At 42.9% G+C, this 23,595-nt stretch overlaps 1 non-coding gene across 1 annotated transcript; it reads right to left on the minus strand.

The window, feature by feature from the left end:
* Positions 1-15,158: 15,158 nt before the first annotated feature.
* On the minus strand, positions 15,159-15,232 carry TRNAI-AAU (transfer RNA isoleucine (anticodon AAU)). Its single transcript has one exon. It is a non-coding gene; the product is annotated as a tRNA-Ile (tRNA).
* Between the last annotated feature and the right edge of the window lie 8,363 nt (positions 15,233-23,595).

The following is a 23,595-nucleotide window of genomic DNA, read 5'->3' on the forward strand; positions in this document are numbered from 1 at the left end:
GATTTTTTGTTTTTGTTAGTACTGACAGTTTATGATGTTGGGTATCTAATAGACGCCATGACATCACAAACTGCTGGGCTTGATCTCAGGTGACTTTACAGCTAGTATCAACCCGATTTATTACCCCGTTTGCCACTGCACCAGGGCACGGGATGAGCTGGGGTGAAGCGCCAGGATTGGCGCATCTAGTGGATGCGCCACGTCTGGGGTGCCTGCGGCCTGCTATTTTTAGGCTGTGAAGGCCCAATAACTATGGACCTTCCCACCCTGAGAATACCAGACCACAGCTGTCCGCTTTACCTTGGCTGGTGATCCAATTTGGGGGGTCCCCTACTTTTATTGTGTAATTATTAATATTTATAAAATAATTATAAAAAGAGCCTGAGGGGACCTCCACATTGGATCCCCAACCACGGTAAAGCTGCCAGCTGTGGTTTTCAGGCTACAGCCGTCTGCTTTACCCTAGCTGGCTATCAAAAATGGGGGGACCCAACGTAATTTTTTTTTTTTAACTATTTTTTAAATAGAAAAAATTAATGGGCTTCCCTGTATTTTGATTGCCAACCAAGGTAACGGCAGGCAGATGGGGGTGGCAACCCATAGCTGTCTGCTTTATCTGCGCTGAGAATCAAAAATACCGCGGAGCGCTACGTCATTTTTTTAAAGATTTATTTTTACAGCACTGTGATGTCCAGCAATCAAAATACAGGGAAGCCTATTTTATTTTTAGTTATTTAAATAAATAATTAAAAAAAATATATGTTAGCTCCCACTGCATTTTTTGTATTGCTAGCTAAGGGTAATCCAAGCAGCTACTGGCTGCTAACCCCCACTGCTTGGTGTTACCTTCACTGGCAATGGAAAATCCAGGGAAGCATTTTTTTTTTTTTTTGCCAAAAAGCTACAAAAAAAGGACGTGAGCTTCGCCATATTTTTGTATGCTAGCCAGGTATAGCAGGCAGGTGCTGGAAGAGTTGGATACAGCGCCAGAAGATGGCGCTTCTATGAAAATGCCATTTTCTGAGGTGGCTGCAGACTGCAATTCGCAGCAGTGGGGCCCAGAAAGCTCAGGCCAACCGGTGGTGCGGATTCCAATCCCAGCTGCCTAGTTGTACCTGGCTGGACACAAAAATGGGGCAAAGCCTACGTCATTTGTTTTCTAATTATTTCATGAAATTCATGAAATAATAAAAAAAGGGCTTCCCTTTATTTTTGGTTCCCAGCCGGGTACAAATAGGCAACTGGGGGTTGGGGGCAGCCGTACCTGCCTGCTGTACCTGGCTAGCATACAAAAATATGGCGAAGCCACATAATTTTTTCAGGGGGCAAAAAACTTCTGCATACAGTCCTGGATGGAGTATGCTGAGCCTTGTAGTTCTGCAGCTGCTGTCTGTCTGTATGGAGAAGAGCAGACAGCAGCTGCAGAACTACAAGGCTCAGCATACTCCATCCAGGACTGCATGCAGAAGTTTTTTGCCCACCAAAAAAATTACGTGGGCTTCGCCATATTTTTGTATGCTAGCCAGGTACAGCTGGCAGCCACGGGCTGCCTCCAACCCCCAGTTGCCTATTTGTACCCGGCTGGGAACCAAAAATATAGGGAAGCCCGTTTTTTTTAATTATTTCACTTATTTCATGAAATAATTAAAAAACAAATGACGTGGGCTTCGCCCTATTTTTGTGTCCAGCCGGGTACAACTAGGCAGCTGGGGATTGGAATCCGCAGCACAGGTTAGCCCGAGGTTTGTGGGCGCCTCTGCTGCGGATTTCAGTCCGCAGCCATCCCAGAAAATGGCGCTCTCATAGAAGCGCCATCATCTGGCGCTGTATCCAACTCTTCCAACAGCCCTGGAGCCGGGTGGCTTGTTGGGTAATCATGAGTTAATACTGGCTTTGTTTTACCAGCCAGTATTAAGCCAGAGATTCTTAATGTCAGGCACGTTTGACCCGGCCATTAAGAATCTCCAATAAAGGGTTAAAAAAAGACACCACACAGAGAAAAAATACTTTAATAGAAATAAATACACAGACACATTAGAGACTCCATCTTTATTACCCCTGTCAGCCCTCCACGATCCTGCTCTTCTGTCTTCTTTCTTTCTAGTGTAGTAGTAGTGACGATTGTAGTGAGGGGCATCACTTGGGGCTGGGGAACCTCCATCCTAACTACAATGCTCACTACAATCGGGAAGCAGCGTGCAGCCTTCACTCCGTGAGTGATCACTGCTGGCTGCTAGCGGTAACAGCGGTAACGCTGACAGACGCGTTACCATAGCAACGGTGCTCCCGGAGCCGCGGTTAGCGGTGACGTCACCGCTAACTGCGTTGCTATGGCAACGGTGATCTCCGTTAATGACCGGCTGTGTCAGCCGGTCCCTAACGGAACGGGGAGTCGACCGTGTGCTAGAGCATGTCGCCGGTACACGGCGATACACATATGTGCACCGTGTACCGGAGAGATGCACTCGCAGGTCCTACATGACGTGTCATAGTCATGTGACCAGTCTGTAGCCAATGAGATAATAGCCACGTGACTGGTCACATGGCTATTTTGACGTCACGATAGGTCCTGCTTCTCTGCTGGCAGTGCAGGTCACCGGGAGGATTCAGCGATCATCGGATGGAATAGCGGCAGGAGACAGAGTGCAGAAGGGATCGCGAGGACCGGTAAGTGTTATGGCAATGTTTATTAACTGTTTGTGTACATTTATAATGCATTTTTATGTGTTTGTGATTGCCTCCCATTATAGCCTATTGGTTCTAGTTCGGTTCGTCGAACGTTCGATGAACCGAACTCGAACGGGACCCCCGTTCGGCGAACCGGCCTCGAGCCGAACCGGGACCGGTTCGCTCATCTCTAGTGATGAGCCAGTAAATTACGTAATTGCTTGGATTAGTTTTTGCCTGCATTACAATTAGTGATAGACTTAGCTGTCAATATTTACAGTTAAATCGAATTCCAGTTGCCCAAAACTTCTTAAAAAATGCTTAGAAACTGAAATCTCTGGCCATACAATACATTATATTTCTATTTTACTTCAATTCGTTACTCTGTCATACTTTAAGGTTAACGACGATGTAACATGGCCACTCTCTTACTCTAACCAAGTTATTTCAAGTTTGTAAATTAATTTTACACATTGGATGGATAAAACCTACGGATCTTTTTCCAAAAGTCACTGGATGTGAACAGAAAGCCAAAAAAAAATGGCCAGCACGGGGGTCGAACCCGCAACCTTGGCGTTATTAGCACCACGCTCTAACCGTTTGAACTAACCGGCCACTTTTGCCCCATATCCTCTCTCTTTTAATGAACTTGCTCTAATTTTGAGCCAGCTACTGACCTCTCAAAGCTTGATCTGTCCACAGTGAAAGGTAAAATACGTTGAAAGTTGACTAATTCTTAGAGAGCCCATCAAAAGCAAAGGAACCAATCTTAAATGAGAATTGACAAGCTTTTTTTATATTATGAGCAATATGTTGCCACCAACCACTCTAACTTGCCACGTGATGAGCCAGTAAATTACGGCATTGCTTGGAATAGTTTTTGCCTGCATTACAATTAGTGATAGACTTAGCAGTCAATATTTACAGTTATATCGAATTCCAGTTGCCCAAAACTTCTTAAAAAACGCTTAGAAACTGAAATCTCTGGCCATAAAATAGATTATATTTCTATTTTGCTTCAAGTCGCTTGGATTAGTTTTTGCCTGCATTACAATTAGTGATAGACTTAGCTGTCAATATTTACAGTTATATCGAATTCCAGTTGCCCAAAACTTCTTAAAAAACGCTTAGAAACTGAAATCTCTGGCCATACAATAGATTATATTTCTATTTTGCTTCAATTCGTTACTCTGTCATACTTTAAGGTTAACAACGATGTAACATGGCCACTCTCTTACTCTAACCAAGTTATTTCAAGTTTGTAAATTAATTTTACACATTGGATGGATAAAACCTACGGATCTTTTTCCAAAAATCACTGGATGTGAACAGAAAGCCAAAGGAATGGCCAGCACAGGGGTCGAACCCGCAACCTTGGCGTTATTAGCACCATGCTCTAACCGATTGAGCTAACCGGCCACTTTTGCCAAATATCCTCTCTCTTTTAATGAACTTGCTCTAATTTTGAGCCAGCTACTGACCTCTCAAAGCTTGATCTGTCCACAGTGAAAGGTAAAATATGATGAAAGTTGAATAAATCTTAGAGAGCCCATCAAAAGCAAAGGAACCAATCTTAAATGAGAATTGACAAGCTTTTTTTATATTATGAGCCACCAACCACTCTAACTTGCAAAGTGATGAGCCAGTAAATTACGGCATTGCTTGGAATAGTTTTTGCCTGTGTTGTAGCTGTTCTGTTTTGTCACAAGTCAGCTTATGGGATCACCAGTGAGGTCCTCTGAATTAGGCCTCTTCAGACCTAATCAAGATCGAGCGCTCGGAGAGAAAAGACCAGCATCCATGTGAGCATGATCAATTTCTTCTGTTTATTTAAGGAAAGTACAGTTTATTTATACCATTTACAGATCAATGTGATATTGCAAAAGAAAGAGAAAAAAAACTTCTAGCTGAACTTTACCAGTTGCTCATATGACCTTTAAGTTTTAGCAAAACAAAAATGTAGAGTCATGCATATGAGATAAGAAGAAGATTAGAAGAACATTTAGAGACCATAATAATCCTTGAGCCGGTCTCTTATTCCGTAGGCTCCATGACTATGAACTACCATCAGATATACTTACTAATAACAATAAATCTTTAATGAAGAAATAGAGAAACTATTAACCCTTCTATATCAATTTCCCCCTTTTGTAAATGGTATAACCTTCACTACACGGTCAGTAGGCGTCCAAACAGGAGCTGCTGGCTCATGGGCCTAGTACCCATGAGGGGTCTTCCTACCACTTCACCCATCCACCCTCAGTGTGGACACCTACTCCCGGTCAGCAGAGGCCATTTGGGGTCCGTAGTAAACTACAGAGGGTTCAATGCTGGGACTCTTAGAACATACATTATTCATTAGTTTAGGTAATGCATATATCAATGCTTTTACAGCTATATAAAGCAGTAGACAGAACAACAATATTTGCATACAGGTTTGTATAATGCCAGAAACCCAACCTGCTATGCCCTTAAACCAATTGGCTGGATTCATAAAAGAAAATGTATTTCCCCACTAGGAGTCCTTGTTGGCATCGTGCTCTTTTAACCATTTATCCCTAAGTTCACTTGTTTTCTGTATATCTGCTCTAACCTGGAGGTTGCCTGCAGGGTCAATGTAATGGCAACAGGCAGGACCAATTATTTGACACATTCCGCCGTCTTTTGCTGTCACAAAGTCTAGCACTATAGTATGCTGGTTAGTGACTACAATTAATTGTTTTTGTATAGCATTGGTAGCATTTAGAATCTCAAGAACCCGAAAAATTTGATCATCCAGGTAGTCAGTGGACTCTACTAGCTTGTCCCACATTTGCATTAAGAAAGGGTGTATGAAAATAGCACTAAATACCTTATTTGCTTTTCCCATTTCTACTACATGAGGCCTACCATTTGGCCGGGGCTTATTATCTGCTGCTCGTTTATACAAGGTATGAATTGGGACAGCTGCTACATCTACTTCACTATGAGGGACTATGAAAGTGGCAGGTGTTAGTCTGGCAAGTGTGCAGACCCCTCTCATGTCAGGGCTCACCCACTTGTGAGCACGATTCCCACAAACCAAAAACACTCCCTCTGGGAAAATACAAAAGTGAGTTTGACTTTGTACACAATAAAGCAGATTCAGAAGCCCCTTCATGACTTTATGAGCACACCATGTATTGTTCATTTGTTTTCCGGTCATACCCGAGATACAGCTACCCCGCTCCCTCCTAAAAGTCCGTCTAATAAATGATGATGTACAGCCCTCAATACCCTTCTGATATACTGTCTCATTGTCCTTGGTTGAGTCATGTGTATGTATATAGAAACAGTTATTGTCTTTTCCACAATTTCCAACACCATTGTATTGAAGACTGAACCATAATCCATCATGAGGAATGGGGCCCGAATGAGGAATCTTAGTCTTTATTTTGGCAATTATGCCCTTGTCTGAATCGTATTCCATCCACCACGAGTATCCATCGGGTCGTGTGATATTTGGCTGGAACCAGGGTTTAGTGACCCATCCAACTATAGTCAATGTAGCAGATACATCACGAGGTACATCTTCTCCCAAAAATCTAGATTCAGTCCAGGTTTCATTGTGTATACAGTCTGGTACCAACACCTCCTGTGGTTCCAGAGGTAAGGCTAAATAAGGCATAGTCTTTGAAGAAATAGGACTGTGTGTGCAGATCCAACAGTCTTTTGGCTTTTCTCCTTCCATGTCCTCAGTAAGAGAAATATGGTGGCGAATGAGTTTATTATCCCAGTCCGTAGTTAAAAGTTCGCTCAGTGTCTTTGTTTGGTGCAGCAACCCTGCTACACCTAGCAGGATAATTAGCAAAACTGTCATTCTGCCGGTGGAGTGACCTTTTTACAGTGACTGGCGTGGATCCAGGTGGGTTTTCCCTCAAGTTTCACTGAGGTGGATGTGGTCAGCTGGACTTGGAATGGGCCATCAAAGCGTGGATCTAGGCTCCTTCTCACGTGTCTGCGCACGACCACCCAATCACCTGGATTCAGCTGATGCACATCTGCACTTGCATTGGGATCTGGAATGGATGAAAAGACATGTTTATGCACCACATTAAGTCTTTCCTGTAAGGCCTGGACGTAGGCTGTCATAGTGCCGTGCTGCATCTGTAACACTTGTGGAAAGTAGAGACCTGTTTTTGGGGCACTACCAAAAAGGACTTCAAAAGGAGACAAGCCTGTCTTTCTATTTGGAGTGTGTCTGACTGAAAAGAGTGCCAGGGATAAGCACTGTACCCAATTCTTTCCTGTCTCTGCCATGGCCTTTTGAATTTTTAGTTTAAGTGTCCCGTTTAATCTCTCTACTTTTCCACTGCTCTGTGGATGATAAGGGGTATGGAATGCCTGCTCTATTCCCAGGGCCTGCATAATGTCCCTCATTATTTCTCCAGTGAAGTGTGTACCCCTGTCACTTTCTATGGCTTCTGGGATGCCATACCGACAGACTAGTTCCTTCATCAGTTTTTCTGCAGTTGTTTTAGCATTTGCACATTTTACTGGATAGGCCTCAACCCATCCTGAGAAGAGATCTACACATACCAGGACGTATTCATACACTCCTACCTTGGGTAGTTGTATGTAGTCTATTTGCAGTCGTTGAAACGGATAGAGCGGTCTGGGTGTTGCTTGTGCCATCATAGGGAACAGGGACCTTGGTAAACACAACCTATCCTTACTTTCCCATACTCCATTCGAGTTCAGCCCAGCTCCCATTTTCTCCCAGTGTTCCTTCTCTGTTTGGGCAGCCTGATGCTGGAGGGATTTCAGGACATCCAGACTCACTGTGGCTGGGACTTGCTGGCTCCCTGCCACTATCCTCTGATCCCTAGGCCTCTTTGCCGCTGCTTTCGCAGCTGCATCCGCCCTTCTATTGCCCGCTACCTCCAGTGAGTCACCTTTTGTGTGTGCTTTCACCTTAATGATGCCAACCTGGACTGGTAACATTAGTGCCTCCATTAACCGTTTTACCAATTCTGCATTTTTAATAGGCTTACCAGCTGACGTAAGAAAAGCTCTACTTCTCCAGATAGGGCCAAAATCATGACAGATCCCAAATCCATACTTTGAGTCTGAATAAACATTAATTTTCCTACCTGACCCCGCTCTACACGCCTCAATGAGCGCTGTTAGCTCCGCCTCCTGCGCGGACATGTGCGGCGGGAGTGGTTCAGCTCGGATTACCTCATGTGAGGATACTACTGCATATCCAGTGTAGAATCTCCCATCCAGGTGATATCTGGAGCCATCTACAAAAAACTCAAAATCTGCATTAGTAATAGGTGTATCATAGACATGTGGAAAACCTGCTGTCTCCTGACTCATCAGCTCTATGCAGTCATGTTCATGCGTCATGTCAAAGTATTCATCCTCACTTGCTACCATTGTCACCAATTCCCCCTTTTCTGAATCTACTGGCAAAAGAGTGGCTGGATTCAGAACATTACACCTCTTGAGGGAGACCTACTCAGGAATCAGAAGGGCACATTCAAGTCTGAGCTGTCTGGCCATAGACAGGTGTTTCGGTTGGACTTGCACAAGTATAGCATGGATGTCATGCGGGGAGTAAATTGTTAAGGGAAATGTCAATGTGATCTCGCAAGCTTTCCCTAGCAGTACTGCAGCAGCTGCTACAGCACGGACACATGTGGGTGACCCTCTGACAACTGGGTCCAATCACGCTGAGTAGTAAGCTATTGGTCTTTGTTTGTCACCATGTTGCTGTGTGAGGACGGCTGTCGCATGCCCTCCCTGTTCTGTGCAAAACAAGAAAAATGGTTGATCATAATTTGGAATACCCAGGGCCGGGGCAGATACAATGAGTAGTTTAAGGGAATGAAAGGAATCAATAGCTTCCTGAGTGAGGTCAAAGGGGTCAGATGACAGACAATCATAGAGGGGTTGCATCATTTGCGAGGCAGACCTTATCCAAGGCCTGCAGTATGACACTAAGCCCAAAAAGGTGCGCAGTTGCCGGTGGGACCTGGGTAAGGAGAGATTTTGGACTGCTTGTTTTCTCTCCTCAGTCAGGTGTCTCGTACCTTCAGAGATACAGTGACCCAAAAAGGTTACCTTTTGCTTACAGTACTGTAATTTCTCACGTGAAACTTTGCAACCATTCTCTGCCAGAAAACACAGCAAAGAAATTGTGGCTTCCTTGCAGGACGTCTGGTCTGGACAGCAGAGCAAAAGTTCATCCACGTACTGCAATAGCGTAACCTGTGGATGAGGCGGTTGCCACTGTTCCAGAATTCCTGCCATAGCTGTGGAATAAATGGTAGGTGAATTCATTCCTCCTTGCGGGAGGACTGTCCACATGTACTGTTTCCCCTCATGTGTGAAGGCAAAAAGATACTGACAGTCAGGGTGTAGAGGCACAGAGAAAAATGCATTTGCCAAATCAATTACTGTAAAACATTTGGAGGTCCCTGGGATTTGTGACAGTAAGGTATGTGGGTTTGGAACAATTGGTGTTACACTCTCAAATCATGCACCATTCTGTACGTGTCAGGGGAACCTTTGGGCCCTTTTTTCTTGATTGGATACAAGGGAGTGTTACAGGGGGAGGACCTTTGTACTAGAGCCCCTGCTTCCACGTATTCTCTTATATCTCTGGTCAGGGCCATTGATTTGGCTGGGCTTAAGGGATACTGTTTTAAACAAGGAGGAGTGGAGCCTTCTTTTAATTTTATCATGACTGGGGGAATAGGAAGCCGACCAACATCAGTTTTTCCCTTTGCCCATACAATGTCTGGAACTTGTTGCATTGCTATGTCTTCACTAGTTCTGGTATCGGACACTCTCGCAGATTTGGACATGTACACCATTGCTGCAATCTTGCACAAGTGTTTGTCAGAGAGGGGACTTGTGACTGTAATACCTTCTGGGGTGTATTGTATGGTAGCCTGGATAGCACTTAACACATCAGCCCCCAGCAAATTCATAGGAGTGTTTTCACTAGCAATAAGCTTTGTGAGAATTTCCTGGCTATCTTGTAATCTCAGCTTCATCTGTTTTGTCAAGGGAGTTTCAGACACCAATCCCTCCACCCCGACACACTCCACAGTCTCGTCAGTGATCATATCTGGCTTTATCAGGTCTTTATGTACCACAGTGGCGGCTGCCCCAGTGTCAATTAAAAATTCTGCCTCTTTCCCCCCTGGCATGGTTATGGTCGTAAGTAAGGTGGGACCAGGTCCTGAGGGAACGAAAACAGGGTACACATTTGTCACTGGGTTGCCAGTTTCCTAGGTCAGAGGCAAGGGAGGAGGGAAATCAGTCTGCTCACTCTCCTTTTTGGAGTTTTTGCACTGTCTGGCATAATGTCCATTCTGTCCACAATTCCAGCACTGTACGGTCGCTCGGTCACTTGGTGCCCCCCCCCTCTGCTTCCACTGTCTTCCTTGTGCTCTAGCATACATAACTGGTCGCTTGCATTTTGTCAGTTCAACCCCCTTAGCTACTTGCAGAAGGTCTGTTGGGTCCATGTTTCTCCACTCAGGTCTGGCCGTCTGTACTGCTTCTCGTAAAAACTTATTCATACCGTCAATGAATGCATTCACCAATATTTTGATATCAAGGTCGTTTCTTGCACTGTACCCCATGTCTGTCCACTTCAGCTGTAACCTCCCAAAGTACGTCTCTATACTCTCCCCTTTTTGCTGTGTCACGTCAGTCATCAGTACAGACTGCTCTGTCTGTTTCTTTGTAGCCCATCCTTTCAATGCCTCACAGTACGTCATTCCAGACCTCTCAGACTGAATATCCATGATCCATGATTGCTCCTTTATCATATCAGTATGCGTCTTAATTATGTGTCCCAGCACGTCACCTGCCTTTGCAGTCACCAAACTCTCGAGGTCTGACCAAGTGCATTTATAAGTCACCTGTATTGTCTGTATTTGCCTGTAAAATGGGAAAGGTTGGTTTTCAGGGTCAGGTAACTGTTTCAACATAGCTAGCTGGTCAGAGGGGCTCCAGGGGTAATATTCCTGTGTCTGTCTGATTCTTGTGACCTTCCTCGGTCGGGATGCATCTGATTTTTTTGTACTGGTCCCAGGGAGTTCTTTTCTTTCCTCACCGTCAGCTTCCTCCGTAAAACTCAATTCCTTCACTACCTCTGTCTCAGTGTCAGCGTCCTCTGTCATCACATGTGACCTGGTTCGAACAGGATTTAGTGCAATCTGCCTAGGGCGAGTAACATTACACGTAGCACAAGTACCTCTCCAGTCTGGGTTTTTCTGACTACAATGTTTACAAGTCCATTCATCTGGTCTGGGTTTCTGCTTATGTGAAGGGGGGGCGGTAGCAGTCACAATTCCTGCTTTTGGTGCATTAAAACATTCATAATACACCTTATCTCCCGCTGTGGTCTCTTTATATCCACAATGCTGCACCTCTTCAGCCACACGACACCTATTATTTACTTGTTGCTCTACTCTCTTATCTTTTATCCAACCTCTCTTTTCTTCCCTGAATCTGTGCCATTTCTCAACATCCAAACATCCGTACTCTGGCATGTCTGCCTTTTTGAGTATCGGTCTGACATTTTTTCACTGCTTCTTTGCCTTCTCTTTCTTGCACTATCTGTTTGGCTGTTTTGGATCCTGCTGGAGCCCCACGCTGCACACTGAACAAGTTGCCCATGGCTTCAACTTATTCCCACACAGCCCACCTTTCTGCAAATGCCCTCTCAGTGTCCCTGAACCTTGTTAACAGGCCACACGTCTCCTGGCAAGTCAGAATGGGCTCTCAAGTGGTAGCAAGAAGGCTCAATCAGCATTCACTTTGACCTGCTACACTTGTAGGGCGTATTGGGAAGGGTTAAAAACACCTCTCACCCAATAGACCAGATGACTAAAGCAGGAAGGACCAGGTGTGATAGTCCTCTCACCTGCTAGACCACCTCCATGTAAGTGGGAAGGCCACACGGCTCTCTAACCCACTTCTTCAAATCTGATGTGCAGTTGGGTACTTCATGCTGGTCCTTTACAGAGTATTCCAGCAACGAACGTAAACTAGAGTTAAACCAATACAATTAACAGAGCTGACTTCTCACAAAGGGCAGAAAATCGCGCAGCTGTTCACTTGACCCCTCCCAAAAGAATGTCAGTAGCGCACAGTTTGTTTAGCAAGAGTGTTATCTCGTTCAGATTCAGCTTCCAAAACACAATCCTAATACCCACTGGTATAATACACAATCCCTGCAGAAAATTGAGACTACTTATATACCTTCACAGCACTTGATTCTAGAAACATATGTAACAATACACCTTCCAAGGATCAGTTAACCTCACATGCAAATAAAATTATCTAAACCGCTCTTGACACTGATGGGAAAAAATACATATGTCAGGTATCCACTCAAATACTCTATATGGCTATGCCCTGTGACATGTCACAACCGGAACATCTTTTCACAGTCCACAGTATAGCCTATAACCATTAGACTTATACATACATATTATTTCACCAAGTCTCTTATCTCAATTACTTGTCACTTTGTTATTCAGAGGCTTCTCATCAATATACAACAACCTATTGCCTGCCTACTTTATCTAGGCATTAATATGAAACCACTTATGAACACATATCCCTAGACCAGTGTATTGCCCATCAAAGATGCAAAGATGGCCAAAGCAAAACACAAAACACAGCAACACAGCAAATGCAATTATACAGAGACTGTCCCAAATTCCGTACTATGCAATCTATGCAATCAGTTAATGGACGGACAACAGATTATCTTATTACTCTATATTTCAACTCTCATTCAGACATGCATGAAAAAAACAATACTCACTGGTGATGCCAGAGTTCTTGAACCGTGTGTACAGCCTTACCCAGAATATTCGGGAAATCAGAGAGAGTGAAATGAAGTGTAAGAATAAAGCTTCTCACCTTGCTGCAGCTGAAATTTCACTGTCTCAAGAGTCCCCAAAACTTCTTCCGAATAGGCTGGTTGGCCACGGCTCCACGTTGGGCACCAAAACTGTTGTAGCTGTTCTGTTTTGTCACAAGTCAGCTTATGGGATCACCAGTGAGGTCCTCTGAATTAGGCCTCTTCAGACCTAATCAAGATCGAGCGCTCGGAGAGAAAAGACCAGCATCCATGTGAGCATGATCAATTTCTTCTGTTTATTTAAGGAAAGTACAGTTTATTTATACCATTTACAGATCAATGTGATATTGCAAAAGAAAGAGAAAAAAAACTTCTAGCTGAACTTTACCAGTTGCTCATATGACCTTTAAGTTTTAGCAAAACAAAAATGTAGAGTCATGCATATGAGATAAGAAGAAGATTAGAAGAACATTTAGAGACCATAATAATCCTTGAGCCGGTCTCTTATTCCGTAGGCTCCATGACTATGAACTACCATCAGATATACTTACTAATAACAATAAATCTTTAATGAAGAAATAGAGAAACTATTAACCCTTCTATATCACCTGCATTACAATTAGTGATAGACTTAGCTGTCAATATTTACAGTTATATCGAATTCCAGTTGCCCAAAACTTCTTAAAAAACGCTTAGAAACTGAAATCTCTGGCCATAAAAAAGATTATATTTCTATTTTGCTTCAATTCGTTACTCTGTCATACTTTCAGGTAACGACGATGTAACATGGCCACTCTCTTACTCTAAGCAAGTTATTTCAAGTTTGTAAATTAATTTTACACATTGGATGGATAACACCCACGGATCTTTTTCCAAAAGTCACAGGATGTGAACAGAAAGCCAAAGGAATAGCCAGCACGGGGGTCGAACACGCAACCTTGGCATTATTAGCACCACGCTCCAACCGATTGAGATAACTGGCCACTTTTTCCCCACATTTACTCTTTTTTAATGAACTTGCTCTAATTTTGTGCCAGCTACTGACCTCTCAAAGCTTGATCTGTCCACAGTGAGGGTATGTGCGCTTTTTACCTGCTTTTTACCTGCTTTTTTGCTGCTTTTTCTTCTGCGCTGTTTAATGCCAAAATGGATGTGTTCTTCTATTCAAGCAAAGTCTATGGGAATTTGGGTTTCTTGTTCACACTATGTTGGTCAAAATGCTGCCTTTTTGTGGCAGAACTTTGGTCAAAAACTCAGCTTTGCAGTGCAAAACCCAAATGGCAAAAACAATTGACATGTTGCTTCTTTGAAAAGCTGAGTTTTTGACCAAAGTTCTGCCACAAAAAGGCAGCATTTTGACCAACATAGTGTGAACAAGAAACCCAAATTCCCATAGACTTTGCTTGAATAGAAGAACACATCCATTTTGGCATTAAACAGCGCAGAAGAAAAAGCAGCAAAAAAGCAGGTAAAAAGCAGGTAAAAAGCAACGTGCGCACATACCCTAAAAGGTAAAATACGTTGAAAGTTGACAAATTCTTAGAGAGCCCATCAAAAGCATAGGAACCAATCTTAAATGAGAATTGACAAGCTTTTTTATATTATGAGCAATATGTTGCCACCAACCACTCTAACTTTTCACGTGATGAGCCAGTAAATTACGGCATTGCTTGGATTAGTTTTTGCCTGCATTACTATTAGTGATAGACTTAGCTGTCAATATTTACAGTTATATCGAATTCCGGTTGCCCAAAACTTCTTAAAAAACGCTTAGAAACTGAAATCTCTGGCCATACAATAGATTATATTTCTATTTTGCTTCAATTCGTTACTCTGTCATACTTTAAGGTTAACGACGATGTAACATGGCCACTCTCTTACTCTAAGCAAGTTATTTCAAGTTTGTAAATTAATTTTACACATTGGATGGATAAAACCTACAGATCTTTTTCCAAAAGTCACTGGATGTGAACAGAAAGCAAAGGAATGGCCAGCACAGGGGTCGAACCCAAAACCTTGGCATTATTAGCACCACGCTCTAACCGATTGAGCTAACCAGCCAATTTTTCACCATATCCTCTCTCGTTTAATGAACTTGCTCTAATTTTGAGCCAGCTACTGACCTCTCAAAGCTTGATCTGTCCACAGTGAAAGGTAAAATACGATGAAAGTTGACTAATTCTTAGAGAGCCCATCAAAAGCAAAGGAACCAATCTTAATAGAGAATTGACAAGCTTTTTTTATATTATGAGCAATATGTTGCCACCAACCACTCTAACTTGTCATGTGATGAGCCAGTAAATTACGTAATTGCTTGGATTAGTTTTTGCCTGCATTACAATTAGTGATAGACTTAGCTGTCAATATTTACAGTTAAATTGAATTCCAGTTGCCCAAAACTTCTTAAAAAATGCTTAGAAACTGAAATCTCTGGCCATACAATACATTATATTTCTATTTTACTTCAATTCGTTACTCTGTCATACTTTAAGGTTAACGACGATGTAACATGGCCACTCTCTTACTCTAACTAAGTTATTTCAAGTTTGTAAATTAATTTTACACATTGGATGGATAAAACCTACGGATTTTTTTCCAAAAGTCACTGGATGTGAACAGAAAGCCAAAAAAAAAATGGCCAACACGGGGGTCGAACCCGCAACCTTGGCGTTATTAGCACCACGCTCTAACCGATTGAGCTAACCAGCCGCTTTTGCCACATATCCTCTCTCTTTTAATGAACTTGCTCTAATTTTGAGCCAGCTACTGACCTCTCAAAGCTTGATCTGTCCACAGTGAAAGGTAAAATACGTTGAAAGTTGACTAATTCTTAGAGAGCCCATCAAAAGCATAGGAACAAATCTTAAATGAGAATTGACAAGCTTTTTTTATATTATGAGCAATATGTTGCCACCAACCACTCTAACTTGCCACGTGATGAGCCAGTAAATTACGGCATTGCTTGGAATAGCTTTTGCCTGCATTACAATTAGTGATAGACTTAGCTGTCAATATTTACAGTTATATCGAATTCCAGTTGCCCAAAACTTCTTAAAAAATGCTTAGAAACTGAAATCTCTGGCCATAAAATAGATTATATTTCTATTTTGCTTCAATTCGTTACTCTGTCATACTTTAAGGTTAACGACGATGTAACATGGCCACTCTCTTAGTCAAAGCAAGTTATTTCAAGTTTGTAAATTAATTTTACACATTGTATGGATAAAACCTACGAATCTTTTTCCAAAAGTCACTGGATGTGAACAGAAAGCCAAAGGAATTGCCAGCACGGGGGTCAAACCTGCAACCTTGGCGTTATTAGCACCATGCTCTAACCGATTGAGCTAACCGGCCACTTTTGCCCCATATCCTCTCTCTTTTAATGAACTTGCTCTAATTTTGAGCCAGCTACTGACCTCTAAAAGCTTGATCTGTCCACAGTGAAAGGTAAAATACGTTGAAAGTTGACTAATTCTTAGAGAGCCCATCAAAAGCAAAGGAACCAATCTTAAATGAGAATTGACAAGCTTTTTTTATATTATGAGCAATATGTTGCCACCAACCACTCTAACTTGCCACGTGATGAGCCAGTAAATTACGGCATTGCTTGGAATAGTTTTTGCCTGCATTACAATTAGTGATAGACTTAGCTGTCAATATTTACAGTTAAATCGAATTCCAGTTGCCCAAAACTTCTTAAAAAACGCAGTTTTTCTGCAGTTGTTTTAGCATTTGCACATTTTACTGGATAGGCCTCAACCCATCCTGAGAAGAGATCTACACATACCAGGACGTATTCATACACTCCTACCTTGGGTAGTTGTATGTAGTCTATTTGCAGTCGTTGAAATGGATAGAGCGGTCTGGGTGTTGCTTGTGCCATCATAGGGAACAGGGACCTTGGTAAACACAACCTATCCTTACTTTCCCATACTCCATTCGAGTTCAGCCCAGCTCCCATTTTCTCCCAGTGTTCCTTCTCTGTTTGGGCAGCCTGATGCTGGAGGGATTTCAGGACATCCAGACTCACTGTGGCTGGGACTTGCTGGCTCCCTGCCACTATCCTCTGATCCCTAGGCCTCTTTGCAGCTGCTTTCGCAGCTGCATCCGCCCTTCTATTGCCCGCTACCTCCAGTGAGTCACCTTTTGTGTGTGCTTTCACCTTAATGATGCCAACCTGGACTGGTAACATTAGTGCCTCCATTAACCGTTTTACCAATTCTGCATTTTTAATAGGCTTACCAGCTGACGTAAGAAAAGCTCTACTTCTCCAGATAGGGCCAAAATCATGACAGATCCCAAATCCATACTTTGAGTCTGAATAAACATTAATTTTCCTACCTGACCCCGCTCTACACGCCTCAATGAGCGCTGTTAGCTCCGCCTCCTGCGCGGACATGTGCGGCGGGAGTGGTTCAGCTCGGATTACCTCATGTGAGGATACTACTGCATATCCAGTGTAGAATCTCCCATCCAGGTGATATCTGGAGCCATCTACAAAAAACTCAAAATCTGCATTAGTAATAGGTGTATCATAGACATGTGGAAAACCTGCTGTCTCCTGACTCATCAGCTCTATGCAGTCATGTTCATGCGTCATGTCAAAGTATTCATCCTCACTTGCTACCATTGTCACCAATTCCCCCTTTTCTGAATCTACTGGCAAAAGAGTGGCTGGATTCAGAACATTACACCTCTTGAGGGAGACCTACTCAGGAATCAGAAGGGCACATTCAAGTCTGAGCTGTCTGGCCATAGACAGGTGTTTCGGTTGGACTTGCACAAGTATAGCATGGATGTCATGCGGGGAGTAAATTGTTAAGGGAAATGTCAATGTGATCTCGCAAGCTTTCCCTAGCAGTACTGCAGCAGCTGCTACAGCACGGACACATGTGGGTGACCCTCTGACAACTGGGTCCAATCACGCTGAGTAGTAAGCTATTGGTCTTTGTTTGTCACCATGTTGCTGTGTGAGGACGGCTGTCGCATGCCCTCCCTGTTCTGTGCAAAACAAGAAAAATGGTTGATCGTAATTTGGAATACCCAGGGCCGGGGCAGATACAATGAGTAGTTTAAGGGAATGAAAGGAATCAATAGCTTCCTGAGTGAGGTCAAAGGGGTCAGATGACAGACAATCATAGAGGGGTTGCATCATTTGCGAGGCAGACCTTATCCAAGGCCTGCAGTATGACACTAAGCCCAAAAAGGTGCGCAGTTGCCGGTGGGACCTGGGTAAGGAGAGATTTTGGACTGCTTGTTTTCTCTCCTCAGTCAGGTGTCTCGTACCTTCAGAGATACAGTGACCCAAAAAGGTTACCTTTTGCTTACAGTACTGTAATTTCTCACGTGAAACTTTGCAACCATTCTCTGCCAGAAAACACAGCAAAGAAATTGTGGCTTCCTTGCAGGACGTCTGGTCTGGACAGCAGAGCAAAAGTTCATCCACGTACTGCAATAGCGTAACCTGTGGATGAGGCGGTTGCCACTGTTCCAGAATTCCTGCCATAGCTGTGGAATAAATGGTAGGTGAATTCATTCCTCCTTGCGGGAGGACTGTCCACATGTACTGTTTCCCCTCATGTGTGAAGGCAAAAAGATACTGACAGTCAGGGTGTAGAGGCACAGAGAAAAATGCATTTGCCAAATCAATTACTGTAAAACATTTGGAGGTCCCTGGGATTTGTGACAGTAAGGTATGTGGGTTTGGAACAATTGGTGTTACACTCTCAAATCATGCACCATTCTGTACGTGTCAGGGGAACCTTTGGGCCCTTTTTTCTTGATTGGATACAAGGGAGTGTTACAGGGGGAGGACCTTTGTACTAGAGCCCCTGCTTCCACGTATTCTCTTATATCTCTGGTCAGGGCCATTGATTTGGCTGGGCTTAAGGGATACTGTTTTAAACAAGGAGGAGTGGAGCCTTCTTTTAATTTTATCATGACTGGGGGAATAGGAAGCCGACCAACATCAGTTTTTCCCTTTGCCCATACAATGTCTGGAACTTGTTGCATTGCTATGTCTTCACTAGTTCTGGTATCGGACACTCTCGCAGATTTGGACATGTACACCATTGCTGCAATCTTGCACAAGTGTTTGTCAGAGAGGGGACTTGTGACTGTAATACCTTCTGGGGTGTATTGTATGGTAGCCTGGATAGCACTTAACACATCAGCCCCCAGCAAATTCATAGGAGTGTTTTCACTAGCAATAAGCTTTGTGAGAATTTCCTGGCTATCTTGTAATCTCAGCTTCATCTGTTTTGTCAAGGGAGTTTCAGACACCAATCCCTCCACCCCGACACACTCCACAGTCTCGTCAGTGATCATATCTGGCTTTATCAGGTCTTTATGTACCACAGTGGCGGCTGCCCCAGTGTCAATTAAAAATTCTGCCTCTTTCCCCCCTGGCATGGTTATGGTCGTAAGTAAGGTGGGACCAGGTCCTGAGGGAACGAAAACAGGGTACACATTTGTCACTGGGTTGCCAGTTTCCTAGGTCAGAGGCAAGGGAGGAGGGAAATCAGTCTGCTCACTCTCCTTTTTGGAGTTTTTGCACTGTCTGGCATAATGTCCATTCTGTCCACAATTCCAGCACTGTACGGTCGCTCGGTCACTTGGTGCCCCCCCCTCTGCTTCCACTGTCTTCCTTGTGCTCTAGCATACATAACTGGTCGCTTGCATTTTGTCAGTTCAACCCCCTTAGCTACTTGCAGAAGGTCTGTTGGGTCCATGTTTCTCCACTCAGGTCTGGCCGTCTGTACTGCTTCTCGTAAAAACTTATTCATACCGTCAATGAATGCATTCACCAATATTTTGATATCAAGGTCGTTTCTTGCACTGTACCCCATGTCTGTCCACTTCAGCTGTAACCTCCCAAAGTACGTCTCTATACTCTCCCCTTTTTGCTGTGTCACGTCAGTCATCAGTACAGACTGCTCTGTCTGTTTCTTTGTAGCCCATCCTTTCAATGCCTCACAGTACGTCATTCCAGACCTCTCAGACTGAATATCCATGATCCATGATTGCTCCTTTATCATATCAGTATGCGTCTTAATTATGTGTCCCAGCACGTCACCTGCCTTTGCAGTCACCAAACTCTCGAGGTCTGACCAAGTGCATTTATAAGTCACCTGTATTGTCTGTATTTGCCTGTAAAATGGGAAAGGTTGGTTTTCAGGGTCAGGTAACTGTTTCAACATAGCTAGCTGGTCAGAGGGGCTCCAGGGGTAATATTCCTGTGTCTGTCTGATTCTTGTGACCTTCCTCGGTCGGGATGCATCTGATTTTTTTGTACTGGTCCCAGGGAGTTCTTTTCTTTCCTCACCGTCAGCTTCCTCCGTAAAACTCAATTCCTTCACTACCTCTGTCTCAGTGTCAGCGTCCTCTGTCATCACATGTGACCTGGTTCGAACAGGATTTAGTGCAATCTGCCTAGGGCGAGTAACATTACACGTAGCACAAGTACCTCTCCAGTCTGGGTTTTTCTGACTACAATGTTTACAAGTCCATTCATCTGGTCTGGGTTTCTGCTTATGTGAAGGGGGGGCGGTAGCAGTCACAATTCCTGCTTTTGGTGCATTAAAACATTCATAATACACCTTATCTCCCGCTGTGGTCTCTTTATATCCACAATGCTGCACCTCTTCAGCCACACGACACCTATTATTTACTTGTTGCTCTACTCTCTTATCTTTTATCCAACCTCTCTTTTCTTCCCTGAATCTGTGCCATTTCTCAACATCCAAACATCCGTACTCTGGCATGTCTGCCTTTTTGAGTATCGGTCTGACATTTTTTCACTGCTTCTTTGCCTTCTCTTTCTTGCACTATCTGTTTGGCTGTTTTGGATCCTGCTGGAGCCCCACGCTGCACACTGAACAAGTTGCCCATGGCTTCAACTTATTCCCACACAGCCCACCTTTCAGCAAATGCCCTCTCAGTGTCCCTGAACCTTGTTAACAGGCCACACGTCTCCTGGCAAGTCAGAATGGGCTCTCAAGTGGTAGCAAGAAGGCTCAATCAGCATTCACTTTGACCTGCTACACTTGTAGGGCGTATTGGGAAGGGTTAAAAACACCTCTCACCCAATAGACCAGATGACTAAAGCAGGAAGGACCAGGTGTGATAGTCCTCTCACCTGCTAGACCACCTCCATGTAAGTGGGAAGGCCACACGGCTCTCTAACCCACTTCTTCAAATCTGATGTGCAGTTGGGTACTTCATGCTGGTCCTTTACAGAGTATTCCAGCAACGAACGTAAACTAGAGTTAAACCAATACAATTAACAGAGCTGACTTCTCACAAAGGGCAGAAAATCGCGCAGCTGTTCACTTGACCCCTCCCAAAAGAATGTCAGTAGCGCACAGTTTGTTTAGCAAGAGTGTTATCTCGTTCAGATTCAGCTTCCAAAACACAATCCTAATACCCACTGGTATAATACACAATCCCTGCAGAAAATTGAGACTACTTATATACCTTCACAGCACTTGATTCTAGAAACATATGTAACAATACACCTTCCAAGGATCAGTTAACCTCACATGCAAATAAAATTATCTAAACCGCTCTTGACACTGATGGGAAAAAATACATATGTCAGGTATCCACTCAAATACTCTATATGGCTATGCCCTGTGACATGTCACAACCGGAACATCTTTTCACAGTCCACAGTATAGCCTATAACCATTAGACTTATACATACATATTATTTCACCAAGTCTCTTATCTCAATTACTTGTCACTTTGTTATTCAGAGGCTTCTCATCAATATACAACAACCTATTGCCTGCCTACTTTATCTAGGCATTAATATGAAACCACTTATGAACACATATCCCTAGACCAGTGTATTGCCCATCAAAGATGCAAAGATGGCCAAAGCAAAACACAAAACACAGCAACACAGCAAATGCAATTATACAGAGACTGTCCCAAATTCCGTACTATGCAATCTATGCAATCAGTTAATGGACGGACAACAGATTATCTTATTACTCTATATTTCAACTCTCATTCAGACATGCATGAAAAAAACAATACTCACTGGTGATGCCAGAGTTCTTGAACCGTGTGTACAGCCTTACCCAGAATATTCGGGAAATCAGAGAGAGTGAAATGAAGTGTAAGAATAAAGCTTCTCACCTTGCTGCAGCTGAAATTTCACTGTCTCAAGAGTCCCCAAAACTTCTTCCGAATAGGCTGGTTGGCCACGGCTCCACGTTGGGCACCAAAACTGTTGTAGCTGTTCTGTTTTGTCACAAGTCAGCTTATGGGATCACCAGTGAGGTCCTCTGAATTAGGCCTCTTCAGACCTAATCAAGATCGAGCGCTCGGAGAGAAAAGACCAGCATCCATGTGAGCATGATCAATTTCTTCTGTTTATTTAAGGAAAGTACAGTTTATTTATACCATTTACAGATCAATGTGATATTGCAAAAGAAAGAGAAAAAAAACTTCTAGCTGAACTTTACCAGTTGCTCATATGACCTTTAAGTTTTAGCAAAACAAAAATGTAGAGTCATGCATATGAGATAAGAAGAAGATTAGAAGAACATTTAGAGACCATAATAATCCTTGAGCCGGTCTCTTATTCCGTAGGCTCCATGACTATGAACTACCATCAGATATACTTACTAATAACAATAAATCTTTAATGAAGAAATAGAGAAACTATTAACCCTTCTATATCACCTGCATTACAATTAGTGATAGACTTAGCTGTCAATATTTACAGTTATATCGAATTCCAGTTGCCCAAAACTTCTTAAAAAACGCTTAGAAACTGAAATCTCTGGCCATAAAAAAGATTATATTTCTATTTTGCTTCAATTCGTTACTCTGTCATACTTTCAGGTAACGACGATGTAACATGGCCACTCTCTTACTCTAAGCAAGTTATTTCAAGTTTGTAAATTAATTTTACACATTGGATGGATAACACCCACGGATCTTTTTCCAAAAGTCACAGGATGTGAACAGAAAGCCAAAGGAATAGCCAGCACGGGGGTCGAACACGCAACCTTGGCATTATTAGCACCACGCTCCAACCGATTGAGCTAACTGGCCACTTTTTCCCCATATTTACTCTTTTTTAATGAACTTGCTCTAATTTTGTGCCAGCTACTGACCTCTCAAAGCTTGATCTGTCCACAGTGAGGGTATGTGCGCTTTTTACCTGCTTTTTACCTGCTTTTTTGCTGCTTTTTCTTCTGCGCTGTTTAATGCCAAAATGGATGTGTTCTTCTATTCAAGCAAAGTCTATGGGAATTTGGGTTTCTTGTTCACACTATGTTGGTCAAAATGCTGCCTTTTTGTGGCAGAACTTTGGTCAAAAACTCAGCTTTGCAGTGCAAAACCCAAATGGCAAAAACAATTGACATGTTGCTTCTTTGAAAAGCTGAGTTTTTGACCAAAGTTCTGCCACAAAAAGGCAGCATTTTGACCAACATAGTGTGAACAAGAAACCCAAATTCCCATAGACTTTGCTTGAATAGAAGAACACATCCATTTTGGCATTAAACAGCGCAGAAGAAAAAGCAGCAAAAAAGCAGGTAAAAAGCAGGTAAAAAGCAACGTGCGCACATACCCTAAAAGGTAAAATACGTTGAAAGTTGACAAATTCTTAGAGAGCCCATCAAAAGCATAGGAACCAATCTTAAATGAGAATTGACAAGCTTTTTTATATTATGAGCAATATGTTGCCACCAACCACTCTAACTTTTCACGTGATGAGCCAGTAAATTACGGCATTGCTTGGATTAGTTTTTGCCTGCATTACTATTAGTGATAGACTTAGCTGTCAATATTTACAGTTATATCGAATTCCGGTTGCCCAAAACTTCTTAAAAAACGCTTAGAAACTGAAATCTCTGGCCATACAATAGATTATATTTCTATTTTGCTTCAATTCGTTACTCTGTCATACTTTAAGGTTAACGACGATGTAACATGGCCACTCTCTTACTCTAAGCAAGTTATTTCAAGTTTGTAAATTAATTTTACACATTGGATGGATAAAACCTACAGATCTTTTTCCAAAAGTCACTGGATGTGAACAGAAAGCAAAGGAA

The sequence above is a fragment of the Anomaloglossus baeobatrachus genome, chromosome 4, assembly GCF_048569485.1.
Source record: "Anomaloglossus baeobatrachus isolate aAnoBae1 chromosome 4, aAnoBae1.hap1, whole genome shotgun sequence".
Taxonomy (NCBI): Eukaryota; Metazoa; Chordata; class Amphibia; order Anura; family Aromobatidae; genus Anomaloglossus; species Anomaloglossus baeobatrachus.